This window comes from Octopus sinensis, linkage group LG14 (genome assembly GCF_006345805.1).
Source record: "Octopus sinensis linkage group LG14, ASM634580v1, whole genome shotgun sequence".
Lineage (NCBI taxonomy): Eukaryota > Metazoa > Mollusca > Cephalopoda > Octopoda > Octopodidae > Octopus > Octopus sinensis.
This window is the reverse complement of record NC_043010.1, coordinates 23,030,325-23,056,264: the sequence shown is the minus strand read 5'-3', so window position 1 is coordinate 23,056,264 and position 25,940 is coordinate 23,030,325. Positions and strand designations below refer to the sequence as shown.

Sequence of the window (25,940 nt, the reverse complement as noted above, 5' to 3'; positions counted from 1 at the left end):
AGTGAAGGGGCATAAATGAGGCCATAGCCTCCATGAAAATTCATATAATTTTGCTGTTGATGAAATTTTAGCCATAGATATTAGACACAAATGAAGTAATATTCCTAAAATTTCAACTTCTTAGGAGGTTCGTAAGACCCTTTAGTGGGGGCTTAACCCCCAACAATTTAGTCATTTTTCCTAAGCCAAGACGAATACAACAATTGTAGTCTTGAAAGCTGTAAAGTCACCCGAGGATACAAGATGAGCATTATTTGTAATTCAATAGTACAACAGTGTAAGAGTTTGTTTTGAGATATACTTAGACTCTGATTTCTGCAATGCGGTGCATAAATTGTCAAGTGAAGGAGAGGCATCTTAGCCCCCACTGATTCAGCTGCAAAGAGTTATTTTGGGTAAAGTTATTTGGTTGCAGACTTCTTTTGAGTCTTTTTATTATCACTGGGCCAGAGATAGTCCCCAGATGGTAACATTGATTTCAAGGCCTTTCCAGATAAGTGATTGGTCATTCAAAGAGATTTATAGATTGCAAATTTATTCTGTTCGGTTACCTATCGGCATTGCCAAACTCCAGAGGTGACTCTTTCATTTCCCCTTAGCCCTCATGTCATACAGTTGTTAATGTTTATTTGTGTTGGGTCACGCACTTCCAATTGCTATAGATCCGTAATGCATCTTACGGCTGTGCCCGTCACCTGCATGGTGAGGAATCCTACATTGGGGAGTGGTAACGACTAGGGTAGCTGACTGCTTTTTGTAATCATTCGTCTTTTAGCTTCCTCTAGCTTTGCTCACTTTCACAAACCCGGTGAACATTCATATATTTCCTATTTCAAAGAAATTTGAACAATAGATATAAAACACAAGTTAAAAAGCTTCTCTGGTTGACTTTGAGACCCTAAACTACCGCATTTTAGAGCTCCATTTGCTCGATTTTTCAGGAGCAAAAGCCTTTGAATAGGTTTTATATGATTTAGATTTTGGAATCTCGGCACACAGATGAGTAGCATGAGGTGTCATGGTTAGAATGTTTGTGTGTACAGAGGGAAAGATATGTCGTTAAATTTCTTAATCTCCAATTTTGATGAAATTCGAATCGCAGGTATTCCAGTTCATTAGAGAAAATATAAAAGTAGAATTCTTCAATTCCATGTAACACGGGCAACGCCGGCTATCTCTGCTAATATATATATATGAGCTCACAGTCATGAGGTAGTGAGTTTTTTACCTGGGGCCGGACTGTGTGTTGTGTTCTTGAGCAAAGCACTTTGTTTCACATTGCTCCGGTTCACTCAGCCGTAGAAATGAGTTGCGACATCACCGGTGCCAAGCTGTATCGGCCCCATTGACTTTCCCTTGGATAACATCAGTGGTGGGGAGAGGGTAGGCTGGTATGCATGGTTGACTGCATTACCCTTTTACAGCGCCTCCTAGTTTCCGTCTGTCAAATTTTTCTCGCAAGTCCTTGCTCAAATCATGCCTAGAGTAGATGATATCAACCGATAGTATCCAGGAAGTGAAAATGAACAGCAAGGAAGGTTTTTTTTAAATATACATTGGTCATATCTGTGTATGTGTTTGTGTGTGTATTTGTGTGTGTGTGTGTGTGTGTGTGTGTATAAACATATCAACTCATAACGACAATCATCTCATTATTTAAAACCCCATGGACCTGTTCGATCAACCGACTCGACATTTATAAGATTTTACGCACTTCCAAAATAAATCTCTGTTGAGCATACTTATGTGTTCAGAAGAGATGAAAGCCCATGTTGAATCGCGAGGGATTCGAAATCCAAATATTGAGAAGCACAAATACTAAATTCTATAAATCATTTCTCTTATTTGCTCTTCCATCCCACATTAAAAAAAAATTATATGGATGAAGAGAGGATTATTTTTACCCTGCACATGTATTCGAAAACAGGGTATTGTAGTCGCTCGTTTATCTGTGTGTTTGCAAAATTACTGGGAAATGGCTGAATGGATTTTCACCAATTAACTCATTGGGTGAGCGGCTCGAACCCATGAGTTATGCGCATGCGCAAGATTATAACTATACTTTCGGCTAGATATAGGCCGTATTATAAAATTTGCTAAAATCAAAGCGGTCTTAATTCAAAATTAAATAACAGCAATAAAACAAACGATGAGAAAGTTTATTATTTAGTTTAGCAATAGATGGCGTTGATGTATTGTGTGCTATGCCAAATACGTCAGTTTGTTCTTTGTAACTCAGTGTCGTTTACGCTGCCGTCACGTGTGGTATGTGTATCTCTCGCTCGGTGTGATTACTGTTTTATCTGTGTTCATTATGTTAGATCATGAATAGGAGAGGCTGTGTGAGTCACCCAGATGACTTTTGTTATGTCTGTGGAAAATTTGCTTCGCGTGACCAGCGGAAGAACATTGCCACCAAATTAAAAATTGCCTATAAATATTATTTCGGGTGTAAAGTTGAAGACCAAGACAAGAGGTGGGCACCTCATATATGCTGCACCGTGTGTTACTCAGGGCTTACACAGTGGCTGAATGGAAAACGGAAGGGAATGCCTTTTGCGGAACCAATGGTATGGCGTGAGCCAACCAAGCATGTCTCTGATTGTTAATTTTGCATGACTAATTTTAGTGGTTTCTCAAAGAAAACCGAAGCGAAAATTGTGTATGGAGATTGTAAGTCGACTTTAAAACCGGTCCCACATGACTTCGAGAATCCTGTCCCAGTTCCTCTCCCCGATGATTCAGTTGATGACCTTGACAGGTCGCACGATGAACCCCTTGATTCTCGAAGAGTACGTAGTTGATTCTAAAAAAATGAGCCACGCTTGTTAAATCAAGATTTGAACAATTTAGTCAGAGACCTAGCATTGTCAAAGGAGAAGGCAAAAGTTTTGGGATCCAGACTACAGCAACGGAATCTCCTACAGCAAGGTACGAAAATTTCCATTTTCCGTTCTCACCATGAAGGCCTATCTGTCTTTTTCAAGCAAGGAAATAATGTTTGTTTCTGTACTGACGTTAATATACACATGCAAAATCTAGGACACGAGCATATGGCTAACGAATGTAGATTGTTTATAGGCTCGAGTAAGGTTAGCCTCAAAGCTGTGTTGTTACATAATGTGGGTCATGTCGGTATGGAAGAAACTTATGAATCGAGGGAACTCATTCAGCAAAGAGTTAATTACTCAGTTCATGAGTGGAATGTTTGTGGTGATTTAAGGGTGATTTCCCTTCTCCTACGACTGCAGCTGGTATACACCAAAAACACGTGCTTCTTGTGTGCTTGGAACAGCTGCGACGACATCATTCATTACACTGTAAAAGTCTGGCCTAAAAGAGATGAGCGCATAGTCGGTGGGTACAATGTACAGCATATACCGCTGGTAGATCTGTAAAAGATCTTCCTTCCACACCACATCAAACTCGGCTTCATTAAAAACTTCGTAAAAGCAATGTCACGATGGTTGGGGCTTCTAGAACCTAAAAGTAAAAAGTGACGCAAAACTGAAAGCAGGCATTTTCATTGGACACGAGATCAGAGAATTGATGTCTGATAGCAAATAAAATGATAATGCCTCTAACATAAATATACTATATACAGTACTAATATACTATTATAATAATTATTTACCTTGGACTTAACTGTTCCTCATTCTAATATAGTATTAATATATAATTATGCGCATGACTCAAAATCCTGACACGATACAGCAATTCTTAGTTCAGATTTGGAATCAGCGTACCTGATTTAGTTTGGTACAGCACCATTTGTCTGGGTAGCAGACAATGATTTTTTGTTTTTGCCCAGTGTTATCTTCGAAACTGGCGGACGAGTGAATCAAAATGGCCTTTTTTTTCTTTGTTTATATATGCATAAACGATAAGCAAGGGAAATAACTCTTGATGCTATTATGTTGAAATATGAATTCATCTGACAATATGTTAATTAAATTAGATTTTATTTTATCCTTGTGTGCACGTAGAGTATGCAACGCCCCTCCGATGCCTTTTTTTTCATTTTTTTTTTCAATACAGAACTGCTATGTTCGGAAAACAAGTAGTTAGTGTTCCTCTTGGAAATCTGCAAATGAGTGGCCGGAACACTAGCGTAGCTAGAGTGTGTGCCGCCTGGTGCGGCCCTTCCGTTTGCCGCCCCCGGACCCCACAAAAAGCACATATTGCCGACAACAGACCCAAAAGTGCAGCCCCTTCAAAAGTGCCACCCAGGGTAGTCCGCTCTCCCTTTCGCTACGCTAGTTGTCCGGAAGGAAAAAACAGAAACAGGCGACAGATCAAGAATACCAAAGGACCGACATTCTGCGAGAGAAAGTTGGAGGATTAGGCAGAATGTAGGCGACAAAACATTAGAGGCGAGTGTGTTGAATAGACCCAAGTGGAGGTTGTTACGAGAGCAGCAATGCGAAGAGTAGAGACTAGCGTAAAAGGAGAATTAAAGACAGAAATAGCAGCGAACTTCTCCGTGAGGAAGAGGTTGGAGCATGTGTGTGTTTGTAGACGATTTCAGGTCATTCAGTCGGGTAACCTTTTCGGGTTGGTGACGTAGTCTGGATTTACGTCTGTGTTGGAGCAAAACTGTCCAAGATGTAAGAGCAGTTATTCCATTCTGATAAACACTGATTTAATTGACAAAATGCAATATCATTAAACGAAAATTCCGGTAGAAAATGATAAAGTTTATTATTTAGCTAGAATATACTTCAAACATAGATTCCATACCTCTTGGTCACTTTATTTATTTTTGTTATTTTCTTTTTATTTTCTGTAAATGCCTATAATTTCCGTAATCTCTGGCTGACTGATGCTGACTAAAAGCTTTCATATCTGAGAGATATACCAGTGTGCCGCCATTTCAAAAACAAACCTTTCGTGTCTATAAATTAAAACTTTTTCCAGGATATTTTCTTCTTGTAGCAAAAGAAAACGCTATCTTCGCTCTTAGTTCTCTGTGGATTATGCTGAAAGATATGAATAACTTGAAAATTTGTTTCTTTATTAGCCTTTTTAAAATCAAATAAAACAGGGTAAGATATGCAAGAGTTTCTCTGTTGACATTAACTCCTTGGAGAATGGCTAAATTTCTTGCGCTCTGATCCCACGCCTTCTACATAAAACGATTGCATCAAATTATCTTCACTATGCTGGTGGTGGCGCTGGTGGTGGTAACAGTGGTGGTATCGGTGATAGAATAAAGAGCAGTTTTAACCGGCGTTAAAAACTACAAAAGCTACCAGCTTTTACAGCGGTTTATTCTCTCGCTGAATCTCCTAATATCTTCGTTCGTTTGACTATAAGACATTAAGAGACTGATAATTAGATTTTTAGCTTCCGTTAGATTAATACTCCCCTGAGAGATTTTTAATGTGCTATTGTAGGCGTCTTTGACGTTCTAAGTAAAATATATTTCAATAGGACTTACGCGGCAATCAAATTATGGAATTCTTACTCATGCACCAATTTCTATGGAACAGGAATGGAATTGTGAGATGTCGTTCATGTCTCCACCATTAGCAGAAATTGGATCAGTGAAGTGAAACAGCTTGAAGCAGGAATCGAAAGCGTTTTGCTACATGACATGCTTTAACACTATTTACCACATGCACAACAACTGTCATGGTACACAAGTCCTGTGTTTATTTCTAGCAGGGGTAAGTGTGGACACTATAGATGCTGTGATCTGCATACCTTTCCAAAAAAGTATTTACCGTGTAAGATAGCATAATTTAATTTCAATATAACAATTGATATATCACATAAAAACATTATGAGATGTTGTGATATTCATGCTTCCACACCATTAATTTTAGAGGTATATATTTCCAACTGTCAATTTAGATAAATCGTTGCTTTTCCTCCTCTAATTTCAAATATTTCCAAAATGTCACCTCTTAGAAATTGACGGTACTTCTTAAAGAGTAGCAGCAAGGCAGAAGACAGTCATGTAAATGACAAGAAAATTGTGATTGGTCCATTCCACGGAATCTGCCGCTTCCGTGTCTCCTCACGAGCGGGAAAACCACGAAAGTCGAGGAATTTCTTTAAAACAGACACACATGCTACTTAGATCCCTGATTGCCTTCTGTGGTTCCAAAAGGTTCGAGTCTTGACTTTCACTAGACATGGATTAGAAAGAGAGCTTTACCAGCGACCAGCCCCACTCACTCGTCTGTGACAGCTTGAACCATTGGCGTGGCGAATGGAGATATATCAAGGAGGCATCTGATTGACCAAAACAATTTAGCTCCTTCACTGTGCTTTGAGATACAGTAATGATTCTGTATACCATCTTTATGTCCGATTTACCTTGATCATAGATGATTGGGTTCTTTCGTGCAACTCACTGGAAATTCAATTTTCGCATGTGCAGCGTAACAAGCACTAATATTGGGTTGGTGCATAACTATTGCGGCTTTTTTTCAATAAATTTTATTCAACAAAAACAATAACACTATATAACAAAAACATCTTTAAATGACGGTCTGACCGCCTGCTAAGCAAATGGGAAGCAGTAATTGGAGCAGATGGTAAATATGCTCCGGAATAATCATTTAAAGATGTTTTTGTTGCATGTTCTTATTGTTTTTGTTGAATAAAATTTGTTGAAAAAAGCCGCAATAATTATGCACCAACCCAATATAATTTTAGCGTTGGTTTAAAACTCGTTGCTTACCTTCATCTTTGTTTAGCCGAGCAGTCAACACCATCATCCAGAAGATCGAGGACTGCTGTGTGCAGATATTTCGTAAAACCATAAGTGAGAGTTGGTTTTTTAGGCAGGCGCTACTGGTAGACGAGATCTTCTGTAAATAGATTCGTATAAATCATACCAAAGCTTCTGTCCATCCCTGATCCGTTGGATCACCTGACAAATTTTCAATCTTTGGTGCTATTACGTACACGTTTTTGCACAAACATTTTTTCCAGCATCCAAATACCAACTTTGACTAAGACTATAATATAGTCTTCTATAAGGCGTAGGTGTGGCTGTGCGGTAACAGGTTTGCGGTAACGACTGAACCCGGGGTTCAGTCCCACTACGTAGCACCATGGCCAAGTGTCTTCCACTAATGGCCAAGTGTCTTCCACTATAGTCTGGTGTCAATCCAAGTTTTGTGAGCGGATGTGGTAGACAAAAACTGAAAGAAGCCCATCGCATATATATATATATATATATATATATATAGAGAGAGAGAGAGAGAGAGAGAGATACGCGTGCCTTTGCGTGTGAGTATGTATGTGTGTGTGTGTACATATACATACATACATATATATATATATATATATGTATGTATATATGTATATATATATACATGTTCACACACACATGCATATTCATATATATATATATATATATATATATATATAATATATATATACACCTCACTAATTGTGACTGTATGTGCCACAAGCATACATATTGCTAGTAATAAGAGTTAAACCACTTATAGCTGCGCAAAAGCACATTTATATACAATGACAGGGGAGATAACTGCTGCATGGAGGCATTGGAAGCACACTATTGACAATTCCCTTTGGGGTGAAATTGTGCCGTCAAATGTTCTAGTTTTGCTTTGTTCACGGGACAGTTGTCTCTCCTGTCAGTATATATAAATGTGCTTTAACGCAGCTATTTCTAGCAATATATGTGCTTGTAGCACATACAGACACAAATACTGACGACTAAATTTTGTCTATACGGATTATATTGCGCCATGTGTATGTGTTTTTCTTGTCACCGCTTGACAACAACTGGTGTTGAAGTATTTACCTCCCTGTAGAGGTTCAACAAAAGGGACCGACAGAATAAGTACCAGGTTTTAAAGAAAGTAGTGGGTGTGGGTCGATTCATTTGACTAACAATCCTTCAAGGCGGTGCCCCAACAGGGCTGCAGTGTAATGAGTGAAAGAAGAAAAAAATGAAAGAAGCCATATAAAAATATTCTTTTCTATTCTAGGCACAAGGCCCGAAATTTTGGGGATAAGGGCAGTCGATCAGATCGACCACAGTACGTAACTGGTACATAATTTATCGACCCTGAAAAGATGAAAGACAAATTTGACCTCGGCAGAATTTGAACTCAGAACGTAAAGACAGACGAAATACCGCTAAACATTTCGCCCAGCATGCTAATGTTTGCTAGTTCGCCGCCTTTATCCTTTTCCACTCGAGACACAAGACCCAAAATTTTTGGGAAGGGGGCAATCGATTCGATCGACCGCAGTACGTAACTGGTATTTAATTTATTGACCTCGAAAGGATGAAAGGCATAGCCAACCTCGGTGGAATTTGAAAACGTAAAGACAGACGAAATACCCCTAAGCATTTCTCCCGGCATGCTAACGTTTCTGCTAGCTTGCCGCTTTCAGACAAAAAAAATCGAAATGAAATGGTTTCGAATTGTTCTTGTCTGGCAAGTAATTTGATCCGATCTTCTGTTGACACTGAAGTATACAACAGAGTATATGATGTATTGTTTATAAACAGTCTTATTACTTGCTTTGAAGATGATGCTGTCCTTTCCAGCATATCAAAGAAGAATCATATGGAGCCCCACCAGCGCCTCATTATCATTAAAATCTTTGTTATTATTTTCGTTTAACATGAAGAGAGCCATGATCAAACAGACCAATTGCAATAAGAGTTATCTTCCATGACCATCGTTGTGAGCATCCAGGACAATATTATCTAATGTACCACCATGTGATAGCATGATCACTCTTTTCGTCGGTGGTGGCAGTTGCAGGCCGTTCAGACTTTGTGTCATCTTCACGAATCTTCCATCTCGTCCTAAATTTAACTTCTCACTTTTGCACCGTTGATAAAGCTGGAGCATCATCCCCTAATCTAGTAACCATATCAGCATGAATATCCTTGCTAAATTTTGTCCGTTTTCAATAGGAGTTGCTACTAGTTACTTTTGAAGTCTTCTCTGAATAGTCAGATATCAGTTTACCTGGAAAGAAACAATACAGATATTAATAAGAAGAGACGAAACTAATGCATACAAGTACAGTTCTATATTTAAGAGATGAGGAATTATGTACATTATTTACATTATTTACATTTGACGGATATTTCTCCTCATCGTGTTTGTTGTTAGCACAACGTTTCCGCTGATATACCAGCCAGCCTTCATTAGGTATCTTGAGGAAATTTCGAACCTAGGTTCTCATTCTTAAGGTATATTTCGATGTTAACAGTAACAACAATAACAACAACAACAACAACAACAACAACAACATCATCAACAACAGCAACAACATCATCATCATCAACAACAGCAACAACAACAACAACAACAACAACAACAACAACAACGACGACGACGACGACGACGACAACAAACAACAACAACAACAACAACAACAACAACAATAATAATAATAGTAATAATAATAATAGGCATCTCAAGGCGACTACAGTACCAGTGATTGTAGGAGCTCTAGGAATGATAAAAAAAGGTACTGAAACCTATTTGAAAATGATACCAGGCTTATTATCCCCACAGGAAGTGCAAAAAATCGCGTTAACTGGAACGGATCATGTACTGAGAATAGCATTTATCGTTGTGAAAACAACATCCATTCATGAATTTTTTAATTTTTTATTTTTTTAATACATATTTTACCTGTGAATTTGCGTGTGTAGTCTGGGAATACATACAATGAGCTTCTCTGCCCTAGGTGTACGGAAAACACTCGGCGAGAAATGGAAGAAAATTTGAAGAAAGAAGGAAATAATAATAACAACAACAACAAAAAATAATAATAATAATAATAATAATAATAATAATAATAATAATAATAATAATAATAATAATAATAAATGCCCTGATGCAGTACCAGGCAGTGGCTCTCATGGCTTCTGATCTTAACTGATTGGAAGTGTTATCATGTACATTGTTTTGTCTTGGTATAAAAGATGGGCTACAGCAGATATTCTGCTCAATACCACAGATTTGCTTGTCAGTTGTTTGACCTTAACCAGTTGAGCATGTTCCTTAGTGGCTAACGATATGTGCATCTCTAATCACGAGCAGAAGTAGTGGGGGAGCATCATAGCCATGTGTTGAGAGGGATTCTTTGGGGTTTGAATAATTCACCTCTGGAAACATGGGTGGTTCTTTCAACATCCTTAAACAACCCTTATTCAGGGACCTTTTGAGCGGGATGAGCTACTCAACCAGAAGAAAATTCTAACTGAGCCCCACCTGCATGGTCATGTACTGTTTATCTTGATATGAGATCACCATGTCGCGCACATATGGTTGTGATGCATGTGCCTGGTGTACCCTTATCAGACAGGTAGTCATGATGGGTATATTGGGCTTCGTATATTTTACCCCAGTGTCACTTTGATGGCATGAACTGCTCTCTCACTCAATAATAATAATAATAATAATAATAATAATAATAATAATAATAATAATAATAATAATAATAATAATAATAATAATAATAATAATAATAATAATAACCTACATACATTGGAACCTACATACATTGGAAGCTATGCCAACATTATGGAATAACAACAGAAAAAAGATGGTATAGGCACACACCAGAAAAGGTCACAGAAAACGAGAAAGCAACCATACTCTGGGATATGCCGATAGACACAGATAGAGAAATTAAGGCCAACAGACCAGATATAGTTGTCAGAGATCATGAAGAAAAAAAGTGCTTTCTAATTGATGTATCAATACCGGCAGATGACAACGTGTCTCTAAAAGAAATGGAGAAACTCTCAAAATACAAAGACCTGGAAATAGAGGTAACTAGAATGTGGAATCTGAAAACAGAAACAATTCCTATCATAGTAGGTGCATTAGGCATGATAAAAAAATATTCAGACAAATACATAACAAAACACCAGGACTTACAAACACATATAACATACAGAAAATTGCACTACTAGGCACTGCACACATCCTACGCAGAACACTTTCCATACAATAACCATCAGAGCATCACAACAAATCACAGCACATACCCAAGGCACACAAAGCTGCGCTCGGTAGTGAAGTGAAAGCACGCTATAAAAATAAAACTACTGAATAATGATAATAATAATAATAATAATAATAATAATAATATAATAATAATAATAATAATAATAATAATAATAATAATAATAATAATAACATTGAAAAATACTTTAGGAATGAGAACCTAGGTTCGAAATTTCCCCCAAGACACCTGTTGGAGGCTGGAGTGTATATCAACCGAAATGTTGAGTTAACAACAAACAAGAAGAGGACGAATATCCGTCAAATGTAAATAATGTAATACATGCAATATTTCACAGCTTTAGCACCACTCCATAGTCAACCTATGAACTTTTCTACTGACATTCGTATTAAGATGATAGTGTATGATTTGAGAAACATCTTGTTGCTATTTCTAGCCATTCAACCAATCACTCACATACAGCATACATTTGTGAGATGTTGACAGACATGAATATACTTATCATCATCAGCAGCAGCAGCATCAGTTTCATTTCCGAAATGCATGAACATCTCACATTCTCATATCAAAAAAAATTAGTTTCATTTCATTTAAATGGAAACTGGAAGGCCCTTCCTGAACCAACTGTGTGTTAGCTGAAACATTGTCTAATGCTGACGGGTTTATAACAGCACAAAACTTTGGGATAAATTAAAATAACATAAATCATGAAAGAAGCAAAGGAAGTGCCAGACCCCCATGATTCCAGTCAAATTGGACAGGATTACAATAACTGACTTCATGAAAGTTAACGCCCACCCCCAGCTCCCCACTTCCTGAACCTCCTCTTGTTTCACTCTCTCTTCCTTTCTTTCTCCTGCTACGAAATGTTTCGGATTTCATTTGTCAATATTCCTGTTTACGGTAAAGGTGAATATAAGGAGAGAAAACCCGAAATAACAGCACCGCCATTAAGTGTCAGAATTAATAGAGATAAATATCAGACACACCTTATCCAGGCACAAAAGTATACACACATACGCACACGTACGTGTATATATACATACAAATACATACACACGCACATATACATACAAATACACACATATATATATATAGAAATAAATATTTGTTTATATATATATATATATAATATATATATATATATATATACATACACTTAAATATATTATATATAATATATATATATAATATAGATAGATAGATAGATAGATAAAGATATATAGATAGATATACATACATATATATACATATATATATACATTTACATATACACACATGCACACACATATATATATATATAATATATATATATATAATATATATGTATATATAAGTATATATGTATACGACATACATTACCTGTGTGTGTGTGCTTGCGTGTGTATGTCTGTTTGTGAGTGTGTGCATTTATACAGACGTAGAATCATCTTTGCACACATACATATATATTTGCACATATACATATTCCAGCCCAGCTCTAAAAGCTAGGATTTGTACTCTTAATTATCAACATCTGGTTGTTGGGTTTATATTATACTTGATATTTGCTGAGAGATAGATAATTAGTTCAGACATAAGAGAGAGAGAGAGAGAGAGAGAGAGAGAGAGACATTGAGAAAGGGAGAGAGTGAGTGAGAGAGAGAGAGAAAGAGAGTGGGCAGAGAGAGAGAAAAACTGAGAGAGAGAAACAGATATATATATTTGTATATATATGTGTGTGTGGTGTTGTGTGTGTGCGTGCGTATGTGTCTGTGTCTGTATATATATATACATACATATACATATATTATTATATATATATATATATACAGACACAGACACATACGCACGCACACACACACACCACACATGTATATATATATATATATATATATATTATTATTATATATATATATATATATATATATATATATATATATATATATATATATATATACATATATATATGACCATTCCGAAATATAATAATATGTTTCAACACACGACTTCACATAAAAAATCTGAACAACAAATATATAAACGTACTATATAATACATATAGATATATATATAATATATATATATATATAATATATTATATATATATATATATATATATATATATATATATATATATTCGCATATATACACACTCTATTGATCTATTTATCTAGCTAGGTAGATAGATAAATAGAACAAGAAGAACAACAACAACGAAAACAACAACAACAGCAACAACAACAACAAAGTCAACAGTAACCAGATATTGCAGAAGGAAGGAAGCCGTCTAGAAACTCAAATATTAGGAATTAACATTTGTTTACTTATGTATCTTTCTAGGGAGAAAAACAGCAAAGCCCCTCTACACACACAACGCACACACATGCATAGTGATATACATATATAAGTGTGTGTGTATATATATACATGTATATACATGTATATACGTATAAGAAGCCCTTCGTAGATATGTGTGTGTGGTTGTCCCATTCCCACCATCGCTTGACGACCGAAGTTGGTGTGTTAACGTCCCCGTAATTTAGCAGTTCGGCAGAAAAGACCGATAAAATAAGTACTAGGCTTACAAAGAATAAGTCCTGGGGTCAATTTGTTCGACCGAAGACAGAGCTCCAGCATAGCCGCAGTGAGATGACTGAAACAAGTAACAGAAAACACACACGTACACACACACACACACATATACATAGAAATACATGTGTCTTTGTATGCACATATATATGCATACATGTACATGTATGTGTATTTACGTATATGTCCATATATGTGTATAAGTACATGGGTACGGATGAAGATTAGAGGCTTCGAATGACCCGTCCATTTTTTGTGTCGTCTATTTGAATGTTTTGCGTTCTTGTCCCATTTTGTATTTTTATATATTTTTTTATACATATATATATATATAATATATATATATATATATATATATATATATATATATATGTATGCATATATGTATGTGTGATATTTACGTATGTATGCGTATTGTTGGAGTCTAGTAAATAAATTAAACTCTATAACATACAAGGTAACATACCATAACATCATCATAAAACAACAAACACAACAACAGCTTCTTTGGCTCTCCTCTTCTCGTCTCTCTTGAAAAATCTTGTCATCATTTCCACTTAGGTTAGCCATAAATCTACATGCTACTTAATCGCATTTCACAAGAAAATGTAAAACACGAGCCAAGAATCAAAACCCAAGAAATTAAAGAAAAAGATTTTAAAAAAACAAACCCGAATGAACGCATTATAAGGAGGTCGAGAATAAATGAAACGTTTGCAGAGAAAACGAGAAAAATATTCCAGTTTCTAGATAAACGTTTGCTTTTCTTTATTCGTTTACAAATGAAGCTGTTGTCAAATCAACATTTGCTGTACTTGCTAGGCTAGGAAAAGCAGCCTCACTTTACCCAAACATATAGAGCTGAATTCCGTGCTTTTAATAAAGGGCTTCGCTGAGAAGTTCTTTAGGATAAAATATTACTTCTTGTGCCGTTCCATGTTTGCATTCGTATGCAAGTTATAAACGCATGTATTTGAATCTAAGCCTGTTTTAAGTGTGTGTGTGATTTTAATTGTAGCCCTACTAGATTTCGCACAAATTATAGTGTATACGAGGTGTGTTCAAAAGTATCCGACTTCATTCTTTCCGCTTATATTAATGCCGCGTGGACAAAATTCTTTGGGCAGGTAGTAACGACATCCTTCCTGATGCTTGTAAGCTGCTGCAGTCATCGGTTGTTACGCCAAGAGTAGAGTCGTGTAGCGCGCGCTTGTAGGATTTTCGTTTCCACCGAACAGGCTGAGATATTGAAACACATTTTGCTAAAAGCTTGGTGATATTCAAGCTGAAGACATCTAGAAAATTCAAAAGGCCTTTGGCGATGATGTCGTGGGCAAAATTCAAATTAGATCTACCCCAGTATGCAACTGGCACTTAATTTATCGATCCTGAAATTTGAACTCATAACCTAAAGACAGACTTAATACCTATTTCTTTACTATCCACAAGGGGCTAAACACAGAGGGGACAAACGAGGACAGACAAAGGAATTAAGTCGATTATATCGACCCCAGTGCGTAACTGGTCCTTAATTTATCGACCCCGAAAGGATGAAAGACAAAGTCGACCTCAGCGGAATTTGAACTCAGAACGTAAAGACAAACGAAATACCTATTTTTTAACTACCCACAAGGGGCTAAACACAGGGAGGACAAACAAGGACAGACAGACGAATTAAGTCGATTATATCGACCCCATTGCGTAACTGGTATTCAATTTATCGACCCTGAAAGGATGAAAGACAAAGTCGACCTCGGCAGAACTTGAACTCAGAACGTAACGGCAGACGAAATACCGCTAAGCATTTCACCCGGCGTGCTAACGTCATTGGTACAACCGCTCCAAACACGGCCACAACTAAGTGGAGAGCGAAGAACTTTCTGGTAGATCGTCCACAAGCCAAAACGAGGAGCCTGTTGAAAAGGTTCGGTGAATAGTCATGGGTGACCGTCGTGTGATAATCTAAGAAATTGCTTACAAAGTGAGAATAAGCACGGGATTAGTGTATTCCGTTTTAACGGAGGATTTGTGCATGCGGAGTGTGTCGGCAAAAGTCCTCCACAAAGTACTGGAGCAGCGGAAGCAGCTCTGCATGGAAATACCTCAGGACATGCTGGTCTGTGCAAACAATGACCCAAACTTCATGAAGACCAACATTACCGGTGATAAGAAATGGGTTTGTAGTTTCAGCTTGATGTGAAAACGAAAATCAGTTGAGCGAGTTCTACACGTCTGTACTCCAGGCGTAACAGCCGGGAACTGGTGCGGCTTACCGGCACAAAAATGCGTTGGAAGGATAGCGTCACCTCCCACCCAAAAAGAGTTTGCTCATACAGCATTAGTTTTGGCGGGGAAAAATAAAGTCTGATACTTTTTGTATGTACTTCGCACTTTGGCTGTGGATTTCTATATCAGAACAAATATTTTGGGCTTAGCTTAGAAGGTCCGGGATATTTGATATTGAGGAGAATAAATCAATCGAAATACTGTTTCTAATGATCCACCGAAGTTCTTTGTGAAGCCTTCTGCTTTTAACATACACGTTTCTCTGTCATTCCATTCTTCTCTACACATCATAAATAGTATCAGCACTAATATTTTAATTCTAAGGCTATTTCAAGTGTAGATATTAACATGCAAATTACTTTTTAATCTCTTTTAAAAGGAAGGTATCGAGTCAGTTTGAGACTATACGTCATCGGTCAAACTTACTAGATATATTAGTCTCAAATTTTTGTATAGGGACAGCAATATCCGGTGAGGGAATAAGTCGATTACATCAACCCAAGTGCTCAAGTAGTACTTATTTTATTGACCCCAAAAGTATAAAAGGTACAGTCGATCTCGACAGAATTGGAACTCGGATCGTAAAGAAGGACGACATTCCTTCAAGCAGATTGCCGGGAGTGCTGACGATTCTTCCAGCTCGCTCCCTTGATGTCATATTAGAAATATTAGCAACAAAAACTTCGTCTAATTACAACTTTGCTGTTTTTTAACAAAAAATGGAATGATACTTTCAATAAATGCCTAAATATACCTATAAATTGTAGTCAGGGACTGCATGGATGTAGACACGTCTTTTTCATATATAAAAACTTTGTGATCTTATTGATGTAATCGTAAAACAAAATTGAAATAAATCTGATTGACCGCTGTCTTTCTTCACCATGAATATCATGTGTATAAAGCAAGAAGCTTACATTTGTTTCTTAAACAAAACATTAGATAAATATCTACAGAATTGGGTGGCTACAGAGGGTAGTCAGTTGTTGCCAACGAAATTCAAGCAAAAGACTGAAAATAGTTCAGCTGATACCCCTTTATGTCTCAACAACATCAAGGTATTAAAATTTGCCTCTGACACTGTCTTACCATAAATCTATAGATGTATTCGGTGGTTTGTGGAGCGTTAAATCAAAGCCTTGCTAGAGCGCCAGTAACATGTATGAGTGTGTTTGTGCGTGTTTGTATGTGTGTGTTTAATGTTAACCTAGATACAAGCGAGAAGCTCAGAACTGCACACAATGCCAAGGAGCGAGAGGGCTTTATAATTATAACAGTAATTTGTATGTAGTCTGAAGCTCGGGAGCGTGAAATTCGAACCAGCTGAGAGCTGTGAGCTGCAATAATTATATATGTATGCAGATACATATACATATATAATATGTATATACAAATACATATGTATATATATATATATTATATGTTATATATTATATTATATAGATAGATAGATAGATAGATAGATAGATAGATAGATAGATAGATAGATAGATAGATAGTAGATAGATAGATAGATAGATAGATGCGTGTGTATATGTATTGTGTCTAGGGAGTATCATTATGGCAATATTATTAACAATCGCAGTTTCAATTACATTCCCTTGTTGTTAGTCAATTAATTAAAAATGCAACAGACTAATCAATTAGTTAGTTGGATATTTAATTAGTTGATTTACAATAAAGGACTGGAATTAAACTAGAGTGTGTGATGATAATCTTTTCTACTCTAGGCACAAGCCCCGAAACTTTTGGGGAGAAGGCCAGTCAATTAGATCTACCCCAGTAAAAAAATGGCACTTAATTTATCGTTTCCGAAATTTGAACTCATAACCTAAAGACAGACTTAATATCTCTAACCATTTCACCCGGCGTGCTAACGTTTCTTATTTCTTTATTGTCCACAATGGGCTAAACATAGAGGGGACAAGCAAGGATAGACAAACGGATGAAGTCGATTATATCGACCCCAGTGCGTAACTGGTACTTAATTTATCGACCCCGAAAGGATGAACGGCAAAGTCGACCTCGGCGGAATTTGAACTCAGAACGTAACGGCAGACTTAATACCGCTAAGCATTTCGCCCGGCGTGCTAACGTTTCTGCCAGTACGTGTGTTAATAATAATGGTATAATAACTCTCCCTAAACACAACAAACTTTGTTTCAATGCATGCATTCACATAAAGAATCTTGCAAACTAGATACAAAAATGAAGTATATATGCTCTATGTGTGTATGTGTGTGTGTGTATGCAGGTATATGCGTGAGGGTAGGAGGGTGTATATGGAGCAGATTTTGTTTTAAATATGATAGAAAAAACACGACTATGATTATATTTGATATTTCTTTTTATCAACTCTATTTTTGTTTTTGTGTCTTTATATTAGAACTGCTAATCGTTTGGAACAATAAAGTTCCTGAAGACAGGAAATGTCGATAATGAAAAATGTGGGTGTTTTATTCTTCGAAGCGAACAATAAGGTGCTGGCGTGCAAAAACGAAGGAAAATAATCTCTGATAGAAAAGATGCAACCAGAATATAGTCGTGTTTTCGATATAAATATAAATACATACGTAAAGAAATATATATATATATATCTTATACTAATACATCTGTTTGTTTTCTATACCACCTGTCTTTGTCATTTGATTTTTCGTGAATTCTCCCTATATATATATATATATATATATATATATATATATAATATATATATGTATGTATGTATGTATGTATGTATGTATGTATGTATGCATGTATGTATGTATATGTATATGTGTATATATATATATATATATATATACAAGATAAGAAAATGGAGAAACACATCTAAATCAAATATCAATAACCAGATAATACTCAAGCACATACTTTATTAAACCACCACATAAGAGACTGTAGGGTTAAATATAAAAGGCAGAACAAATCAGTGTACATAATTCACAGAATAAGATGGAAGATTTTCCACCACGAAAACAGTGATAGCAAAATAAGCCGAGGCCATATGTATATGTGTGTGTGTGTGTGTGTGTGTGTGTGTGTGTGTGTGTGTGTATTCATATTTATTTATTTAATTATTTATTTTTGTTTATTTGGCACTTACTAATCTATTATTAATTTAACTTATAATTAATAGACTTATTCTAAATTAATAGTAACCTCTGTAGGTGTGTGAAAATGTGTATGTATAAGTATATATGTTTTTGTACATATAGGTATGATCATGGGTGGATGTACGGATGTATGTTTTTATTACACATATAAGCACGCAGATGCGTGTTTGGATGTGTATATATGTATATGGGAATATTCATTCATGGGTAGATATAAATATGGGTTCTACTTGTACATATGAGTGCGCAGATATATATTTAAAAAAACATATATATATATGTGTGTGCGAAAGTTCCCTGACACAGTATAGGAAAGTGTATTAATATTTATGCGTATATGCGGATGTGCGTGTGAGTGTGTGTGTTAGTGTTAGACACTGCTGCCTGTACTGATATGTCTATAAGCAATACGATGACAGACATGCACTCTCCAATATTGGAGAAATGTGTAGGGGTGTATTCATGTGTGTGTACATGTGTGTGTGAGTCTCTGTGTGGATTTATGGGTTTAGGGTTAGATGTGGATGTGTATGTTTTGCTTGTACGGTGTGGTGGAGGTCGGGCGGTTCTCAATTGACCAACCGTGAGGAAAATAATGATAATTTTAAATTCAAATCCAATAGTATATTTATGCCATAAGGAAAATTATTAACTGGATCACGGACATACATATATTCTGCTCTGGATCATAATGTAAGAGTTATTAATAATATTATGAATGATAACAATGATAACATTAATTGTATTGACAACGATAATGATACTAACTTTAATGACACTTTGAACCTATTATGAAGTGATATAATGTACTATTGACTATGTATATTTACATCTAGATATTAATTTGTGTATGTTTATTATCACAATATTAAGTCAAAAAACTGAGACATTTGGTGTGGAAAACATATATATGTTTACTAATTTATATTATTTATTTATATCATTATGTAAATGTATATTTTTTTTATATGTATAGGAGTGTGAGTATATACACTCATATGTATATATATATGTTGTATTATGGGTACGCACCCACACTCATGTGGGTATATGTGTAGACTGTGTTATATTACATAATCTCCGAAGAGGCCTTGTGATATTTTTGTTAATGTCTCATTTATATCTATATATTGACCAACCATAAAGGGCTAATATTGGTAAAATGAGACATAATTATCGACATGGCCGAAACAGCTGTAAGATGTGATGTATGCTTATATTTATATTTACTTGTATTCATATTCTTTTTTATATATATTCTAATTATTATACAACATTACTCTTTTATGTACACTTTTTTATGTACATTCCTTTATGTACACTGATTTGTTCTGCTTTTTATATTTAACCCTACAGTCTCTTATGTGGTGGTTTAATAAAGTATGTGATTGAGTATTATCTGATAATTGATATTTGATTTAGATGTGTTTCTCCATTTTCTTATCTTGTATTAGTAATTTGTGGTAAATCATTTTACCTTTGCCCATATAAAACAGTAAATGAATTGATTGCATCGCAATCATTAACATTTATGTATTAACTTTGTTGGGTACTTCACTAGCAGTATATTGGATATACGTTATCCCATAGAGGGTTGCATTTACAACTCCTATCTCAGTTTGTATATATATATATTATATATACATATACATGCATGCATGTTTTTATGCATTTGTGGTATGTATGTATGTAAGTATGTATGTATGTATGTATGTATGTATGTATGTATGTATGTTGTATGTATGTATGTATGTATGTATATATATATGCATGTATGTATGTATATGTGTATAGCTTTGTATGTATGTACTTTTATGGTTTATCCCCAGATATTTAGTTAGAACCATGATAGAAATTTTTTAGCAGCAGCACATCCAGTTTGATGAAATAATCGAAAGAATCTACACACCCGCACGCACACGCACACACACACACACACATACACACACACATATACATATGTACATATACGTATATATTTGTGTGTGTGTGTGCATATATATATATATATACATACACCTATGCACACATGAACATATACACATTTGTCTTTTCCTTTCATATCTACAAAAAGATGTATTTCTTTATAAATAAAGTCTCGAAGATTAAGATTTTGGGTTTCCAAAGACAACAGAAGTCAATTTTAGTAATAGATTTCTTGCGTTGTTTTGTAACCACGTTGAATGAGCGAACGATCTGAAAATGCTTTGAGTTCAATTGTATTCATTGAAAATTGTAGATATATATTGAGAATTCTATATTTTGTTATTTTCCGACTTTCTTTTTGAAGACATATTGATTATCTGTGTCATCTATTTTATATTCTACAATTTAATATTCAAGCTTTGTCAAGTGGTATTTCTGTTTACGTATCACACACGACAGCAAAGGAAAATATTAAGATATTTGTTTATATTGCATTCTATTGTATTCTGGTTTATCCCATTGTATTCTGGTTTATTCCATTCTCTGTGTTCTTTTATATTCTATTCTCTTCTGTAAAGATTTTTATTACTTGCTGTAATTTTGGACATTTATATAAATAAATAAAATACGTCATTCTTGATACTTTAAGTTAGTGCTAAAATATTTCAAGTAAGGTGTATCAAAATGGGAACCAGAAAAAAAAAATTATGCAGTGAGAGAGGAAAATTATATATAATATGAACGGTTTCAATGAATAATTTATTCGTTAAAAAACGGGTCCTCAGACAGGCCTTCGATTCTTTAGGACCGAGCCTCACAGACAAATATTTTATTGGCTACTACAATCTGTAGGGTCCGTTTTGCATTATATATGTATTATAAATGTAGTATATATATATATTATATATATAATATATATATGGTGTTGTGTGTGTGTGTGTGTGTGTGTGTGTGTGTGTGTGTGTGTGGGTAAATCAAAATAAGCAACAGGATATCCAGAGGTAACTTAAATGCAGAGTAATCCTCAGCTGCATAAATACATAGAATTAAATTAAAACAGATGGACACATTAGTATAATTTTACCTAAAACCTCCAAGAAGGTAAGGCGATAGACAAAGAACATGCTGTATATATATATATATATATGTATGCATGCATGTATGTATCAACAGGATGTGTTATAATACTATTCCACAGCCATACCAACAAGCCAACATACCTCCATCATCAGCTGCCCCTCGGATATCATTATGGTTTGGAAACCTGAGTAGTACCATTCAATCCGGCGGTGTCAACAGCACTAAAATTAGTGTTGATCGGGAACAAACTAAAGAAACCACAACTTTCAAACACATTTATCCTATGTACAACCGTATCGATAAATAAATTCCATAAGTAAATTACAATCACTCCTAAATACGTAACTAAACAGTGACAACTCTATTAAGTCATACAAAAATTATAATCCCTACCGTCTTCCATAATGTAATATAAAAATAAAAGATTGGATGCCACATTAATTCATTCAATCAATTTATAGACAGGATTAAACACTAACTTTAATAGAACTACAAGAAAGAGACATATAAACCAATGTCCATTGTATCGATATTAATAGTAAACGGCAATAACTAAATTATATGCTAAGTTACCACCCATCTTTAAGTCCATATAAATAATAATCCCACCGGTCTTCCATAGATACTACTAAAATGGAAGTTCAAGCCTTATAAAATTTCTCCAAAACAAAAAAAGACTGAAATTAATTTAACTAATATTTTTATGAGTGATATACATTATTTTATCATTCAAAAGTTAATAAAAGAACACTTCATACTCATTAATATATTTCCACTACAAATTATAATATTTAATTACCAGCGACTAATATACACTTAAATTTTATTAAATAGCAACTAATAAAAGTACTTGTAATTAACTATTATTATAAACCTTGCTATGTTTAAAGCTAATTAAACTGCTTAAAAGACAATAAAACTACAAATATCAAAACTGCAAGTATTAACATTTGCATATCTAATCAGACAAGCGGTTCCCTCACCATGAATTTAAAGCACAAACTATAAATATATATATATAACTATATATATATATAATCATATTATATATATATATATATATATATATATATATATATATATATATATAGATATATATATATATAAATCAGAAAGTTGGTTTGTGAAAGCACGTGGTTGAATATATAAAAATAGTAAATAGTGAAAAAACTACAGAAGGCTTGTTTTAAAAGGTTAGAAAATATATATTTAAGTCAATATGTCTGAAGAATATTATAAATTTTTTTCTTACAATGACATAGTTTAGAAGAAAGACCGGTTTCGCGTTTAACTTTTCAAATTTCTTACGTTGTTATGTTTATGTTGAGCAGAGTTATCGTTATGTTTATGTTGAAAAGAGTTCTAAATAACGGGAGGTAATGAGTGATTTCTTCCGGTGTAAGGGAGATAATCGCTTAAAATTTTTTGCCTTTCCCTTGGTGTGAATTTCTCTGTATCAGTATATTGGAATGGTTAAGTCTGGGCTTGTACTTTTCAATGAAGAATGTTTCCGTGTTTAGTCTAATTTGTGTTGATGATCCGATAGCACATTGGTAAAATGGAAAGATTAAAAATTGTGGTAGTAGTTGCTTTGCGCATTTCTCAATGTGCTCACTAAAAGGTATCATTCTGTATTCTGGGAATGCAATCTGTTGTCGATGCAGTGTGCATCTACGTCTGAGTGATAGTCCCGTGGATCCCATGTAGTCTTGGTGGCAGCCGGAGCATTTTATGACATAAATTATGTTTTCAGAGGCACAAGTAAAGTTAGATTTGATCTTGAATTTCTGTCCCTCTTTGAAGAGGAATTCTGATCCTTCTAGCAGGTTTGGACATGTTGCACAGTTCGATCTACCACATTTTTTAACTTTTGCATCCGTAATTTCAGAAAACAATTTTGCCTTTGTGAGAATCTTTTTAAGTGATTTAGGTTGTTTGTAGCTTTTAATGATTTTACAAAGAAATTGCAAGATTTCTATAGTATGATGTATCCATTATTACAACTGCATTTCCCTTGTCTGCTTCCTTAATGGTTATATCCTCATCATTTTGAAGTTCTATCAGTTCCTTCCATTGTGTAGTGTTAAAATTTGAGTTAACTTTCTGTTTATGTATAGTATGGTAGGGAAAGTTCTCAATGTGGTTACAGAATTCGTCAAGATCTTTATTTCTTCCTCTGTGTGGGATGTGTTCACTTTTGTTCTTGACTAGTTATTCATCTTCAGTATTGAAACTGGTTGATGCTTCTGCTAGTCTTAATTTTCTGCAAAATTCTGTTATGTTATCCTTGATTTCATTTAGGTTGGCTCTGCATGGAGTTGGTGTAAATTTGAGCCCTTTTGAGAGGATGTCAATTTTTATGTTAGAAAGAGGTTTGGTTGAAAGATTGATTATCTTCGGTTTTTCCTTATTACTAGGTTCCAGCTTGAGTCCTGGTGTCTCTGGTCCCTGGCTAAAAAATGTTAGGTGTAATTTTGTTTGTATGAGTTGTCTGTGAGGTTGTGTGATATTGGGTCGGGGGAATCATCACCCAGAATTTACCAATACTTCATAAGGACCCCAAATTAAAGGAAATTCTAAACATACACCAAATCATTAAAAGCTACAAACAACCTAAATCACTTAAAAAAGATTCCCACAAAGGCAAAATTGTTTTCTAAAATTACGGATGCAAAAGTTAAAAAAGTGGTAGATCGAACTGTGCAACATGTCCAAACCTGCTAGAAGGATCAGAATTCCTCTTCAAAGAGGGACAGAAATTCAAGATCAAATCTAACTTTACTTGTGCCTTTGAAAACATAATTTATGTCATAAGATGCTCGGGCTGCCACCAAGATTACGTGGGATCCACGGGACTATCACTCAGACGTAGATGCACACTGCATCGACAACAGATTGCATGCCAGAATACAGAATGATACCTTTTAGTGAGCACATTGAGAAATGCGCAAAGCAACTTCTACCACAATTTTTAATCTTTCCATTTTACCAATGTGCTATCGGATCATCAACACAAATTAGACTAAACAAGGAAACATTCTTCATTGAAAAGTACAAGCCCAGACTTAACCATTCCAACATACTGATACAGAGAAATTCACACCAAGGGAAAGGCAAAAAATTTTAAGCGATTATCTCCCTTACACCGGAAGAAATCACTCATTACCTCCCGTTATTTAGAACTCTTTTCAACGTAAACATAACGATAACTCTGCTCAACATAAACATAACGACGTAAGAAATTTGAAAAGTTAAACGCGAAACCGGTCTTTCTTCTAAACTATATCATTGTAAGAAAAAAATTTATAATATTCTTCATACATATTGACTTAAATATATATTTTCTAACCTTTTAAAACAAGCCTTCTGTAGTTTTTTCACTTTTTACTATTTTATATATATATATATATATACACACGTATATGTATCTGTGTCCATATATGTATAAACACACACACACACATATATATTTAACGTGGCACTCTGTCGGTTACGCCGACGAGGGTTCCCGTTGATCCGATCAACAGAACAGCTGCTTCTGAAATTAACGTATAAGTGGCTGAGCACGCCACAGACACGTGTACCCTTAACGTAGTTCTCGGGGGAGATTCAGCGTGACACAGAGCGTGACAAGGTTGACTCCTTTGAAATACAGGTACAACAGAAACAGGAAGAAAGAGTGAAAGAAATTTGTGGTGAAAGAGTAGAGCAGGGTTCGCCACCACCCACTGCCGGAGATTCGTGGAGCTTTAGGTGTTTTCGCTCAATACAACACACACACACACACACACACACACACACATATACACATTATATATATATATATATATATATATATATCTCACGTGATCACGTGACCGACCAGACCATCAGATGTTGTTACACATCGCTGGTCACAATGCATTCGCATTGTTTTAGCCTTCGAATAACGCCACCCCGCTGGCTAAGCGAGCAGGCCATATATATATACACACA

The 25,940-nt window shown here is 35.2% G+C and overlaps 1 long non-coding RNA gene across 1 annotated transcript; it reads left to right on the top strand.

Moving 5' to 3' along the window:
• Window positions 1-231: 231 nt before the first annotated feature.
• LOC118765914 lies at window positions 232-13,629 on the top strand. Its single transcript, XR_005001830.1, has 3 exons — window positions 232-336; window positions 12,484-12,488; window positions 13,620-13,629. It is a non-coding gene; the product is annotated as an uncharacterized LOC118765914 (long non-coding RNA).
• The last annotated feature ends 12,311 nt before the right edge of the window (window positions 13,630-25,940 follow it).